Below are 4,439 nucleotides of genomic sequence, written 5' to 3'. Positions count from 1 at the left end.
GCCTTCTCCGACACATTCCTAGGTTGTTTTTATAGGGAGCAGATCCCCACCAGATCCAGATGAAAATTTATGATCGTAAGAATATAGACGCTGGAGTTTGAAACCAGAAGGTTGATGATGCTTGAAACTTAATATTGATGGCAACCAATTCAAGAATTATGCATAAGCTGGTCACTCACTCAGCAGCACTCCCTGTCACACTGCTTTTAAAACCCTCTCCCTGAAAGCCATCTGGGATTTGATTTTGAGCTGCCCATTCTCCGTGCCTGGCACCTGCAATAAACACTGCACGTTCCTTCACCGCAACCTAGTGTCAGTGGACTGGCTTTACTTGGGAGGGTGAGCAGAACCAAGTTTTCTTCTGTAACACGAAGAGGATCACAAAGAGGGTCTTTGACCATAGCTAGGTCTGAGAAGGGGTGTGCTTATTGCACACTTTAAAACTGAAAGCTGCTGTGTGACAGTCACAGTATCCCATGTCTAGCGACGAGTGCAGTCCCCTGGGAACAGCACTCTCTAAACTGGAGAGGACTGTGTCCCTTGGGAGCAATGTTACTTGTAAATCTAATTTCTGGGGGCAGTAAATATTAACTATTACCCCAGAAGTCAGAGAAAAAAAGTCCTGTGCCCCTTTCTGCTGAATTTTAGTATTTAATACTCAGGGGACCTGTACGGACTGTTGTTGCAGCAGCCAGAGCCATCCAAGAGCTCATGAATATAAACGTCCTATTTCATTTGTCATTATTTTAACACAACAGGCATTTTGAAAATGCCCATAGGCTTGTGTGGTGGGTGAAAGGAAAGATGAAAGTGTCAAGAAGCTACGCCTGGGGAGAAAAGAAAGCTTGGTTCTTAGACTTCCTTAACTCCAGCATCTGTACTGCCATACCTGCCATGTAAATTTCTACCCTTCTATCCCCTGTATAGTTACAATACACGCCTACTTCTGGGGCACATGGGCTTTAAAACAACTTCCAAAAAAGGCCCCTTGTGACTATTGTCTGGGAGGGGGGAATGTTCCCCCTTTCACTTCTGGAGTCCTTGTGGCTGGACTAATGATAAAATGAACACAAGGTAGATTTACAGGAGAAAAAGAAGTATATGTTAATTCATTTGCATGGAGAACTTGTAGAAATGAGACCTCAGAAGTGGCTAAAGCAGGCAGCTTTTACACTTTTTAGACAAACAATAAATTTGTGAGCAGGACAAGGGAATTTAGGCTTTGGGTGCTTAATTAGTAAGGCATCTAAATAGAGTTTGTGCTTGGAGCAGTAAATACAAGAAATAATATGGTTTGTTTATACAGGCTCAGTCGTGTCCAACTCTTTGTGACAACCTGGACTGTAGCCTACCAGGCTCGTTCATCCAAGGAATTTTCCAAGCAAGAGTACTGGAGTGACACAGGGATTGAACCCAGGTATCCCACATTGCAGGCAGATGCTCTACCATCTGAGCCACCAGGGAAGCATTATGCAGGCTTCTCTGCCCAGATTTCCTATCTCTGGTGATGAAGATGTCTTTCTGCCTCCACAGGAGGGGAGAGGACCTGTTGCAGGAGAGATTATTTCTTGATTCCAGAGAGACAGAAAGAAGAGTCAGAGTGTCTCTCTCACACTGGTCTTTTTTTTTTTTAAGAATTTTTTTGATCAGGACCATTTTTAGAGTCTATTGAATCTGCTATAATATTGCTTCTGTTTTACGTTTTGGTTTTTTGACCAGTAGTCATGGGGATCCTAGCTCCCCCACTAGGGATCAAACCTGCACCCCCTGCACTGGAAGGCTACGTCTTAACCACTGGACCACAAGGGAAGTCTCACACCGGTCATTTAAGTAACTTTAATTAGAGGTAACAAACATGCCATCTTGGCACATTTTGAGGTGGCCCACCATGAGCCCTAACACTATCTTCCAAAAACAAATACAGCTGGTCTATGCAATAAGCTTTTTTATGTTAGAAAGAAAATTGTAATTTGTTCTTTCCACAAATTTCGGGTTTTTTTCTTTTGATGATATGAACCTTTAGGTTGGAAGTAATTATTGAAGTAAAAGTAAAAGGAGCATGTCTTTGAGATGCAGATTGTGTCTAATCCACCATTTCTGTTCTCACCACACGCACAAACATGCAAGCCTCAAAAAGAGAGTCAGAATTTCTTCTTTAAATACACATTTGCCATACATCATTAGAAATCCTTTCTTTTGAAAAGAATTGTCAATTTGTAAAATTTCAACAATATGTTACATAAAGAAGAAAATATGAAGATAACTGTGCTTTTATTTTCAAAATTTCCAGGAAGGATTCAAGATGAATCATTATAATTCTGTAGAGTATAATAGTGTAATTTTGCTTCTATTTGATGGAGTGTCATCCAAACAGAGGAAGTATCAACACTATCCCTGGGACTAGATATAGTAATGTCCACCTCTGTTCTATGTATTTTTCCCACTCACTATTTGCAAAATGCTCATTTGGGAAATTAAGTTGGGTTTTATGTGTGTTACAAAATTAAACTGGCCATTTTCCAGTTTTCATGGTTCTTTATCAGTTATAGAAGGAAGCATATCTATAAAGGTAAAAGTTAAAATTGCTCAGGAACTCCTGAGACAAATTATTGAATAAGAAAACACTCCAGACAATGCCTGGGGTAACTTTTCTCTGAGGAACGTCTGTTGTTTTTATCAAAGTTATTGCTGCTTTTTAATAACAACTACCATTTGTGGAGACTAGTTACTGAAGTGCTTTGATATAATCTCAAATGATATGTGATCTCAACCATTATAGTGGCAGTAAATTAATGAAAGAAAATATTTTAGTTGTATTTTTTTCTCTGAGAATTTTTGTTATATTCACTAAGGGTAAATGTTTCTTTGTCCACTGCTTCTATCATGATAAATTTAAATCTTTAATTCTTAAAAAGTATGGAAAGGGCCATTTCTATGTATTAAACATATTTTTATGAGCTCACTGATGCATTGATTTCCTTGGAATCTAGTAGATTCAGGACTTAAGACAATGAACTAACTTATAATTGGGAAATATATGCAATTTAACTAACAAAAGTTAGTTTTTTAAAAAAGTTACTCCAAAGTATTTGCATGCACAGAGTCATTTTCTCAGGGAATTCAATTATAACTTTGAGGTGTTACGAGGAAACTATAAACATTTCATAGTCTTCTGATGAGCACTGTGCTACTTACGTAAGCAAAACTCTATCTTTCTTTTTGATGCCCTAATAATTAAAGCACTAAATATAAATCAGTGACTGATGCCAGTTTTTTTCTCAAAGTAATTCTTCATGTTAAAAATACCTACATACTTACATGTGGCAAACATTCATATAGTTATATAATCACATATCTCCTATGTATTTGTATATTCATCATTTGTCAAAATACCTGGATTGTAGCTAGGTTTTATTCCAAATTAATCATATAGTTTTAGGCGTACAATTTTATCTTTTTAGTCTTTACTTTTTTTGTCTGTAAAACAAAATATTTTGACTAGCAGATCTGGAACTCCCTTTCATTAGGCAGGAAGTTAGCTAAGAGCAAGGAGAGGTGCCCCTTCAGCTAAACATTCAATAGCCACCTAATCCCACCCCCACAAGCAATTTACTAGCCCTGCCCTAACATACCCCCAACAGTACTCCAAATAGTCAGGAGGCTGGAAAAATTCCCCACAAGCCTTCTAGCAGGACTTTGCCTACTCTGGGACATGCCCACACTTTACACTATCATGTACTAAAGCAACCTTCGGTGGCCATTGGATTTATTAACTGCTCATAAATATTCCATGAATACATACATCTAGTTATAACAGACTGAGTTATGGAAGGACATGCTACAGTAGAGCATCTTGTTATATAACCTGCAGCTGTCAATCAAGACTGGCAGTGAACAACTCCCTGGATTAGGCAAATGGCCATTGCCTTTAAATCTCTGTACCGCAGCTCTTCAGGGCCATTGCCTCCCTTGGCAGAACCCACCTCTCTCTTGAGGTGTTCTTCTGTTCTTTCTTTCCTTATTGGCAATAAACTTTCTTGCAACAGGTAAGAACTTAGGTTTTTTGCGTCCTTACAGAGAACCGAAGCCCATGGAGGAGGTCTCCACTAACACGTTTGAACTTTGAACTCTGTTAATGCCATTAACAAGCACACATTACAAATATATGGGTAGAAGAATAGCTTATATGGATCTGCAGAAAAATTTGATGGTCATAAACATTATTTGTTTCCCCTTCATATTGGGTAAGGGGGAAGAAAAAGAAGAAAAAAATATTGTTGATGTAATTTCCTGTTATTTTTGTACCTTTCTCTACCCTGCAACTGTTAATAACTCTATCAGTTCAGTTCAGTCACTCAGTCGTGTCCGACTCTTTGCGACCCCATGAATTGCAGCACCCCAGGCCTCCCTGTCCACCACCAACTCCCGGAGTTCACTCA

This window comes from Bison bison, unplaced genomic scaffold, assembly GCF_000754665.1.
Source record: "Bison bison bison isolate TAMUID 2011002044 unplaced genomic scaffold, Bison_UMD1.0 scf7180017864385, whole genome shotgun sequence".
NCBI classification, from domain to species: Eukaryota; Metazoa; Chordata; class Mammalia; order Artiodactyla; family Bovidae; genus Bison; species Bison bison.
Note: the sequence above shows the minus strand (reverse complement) of the source record.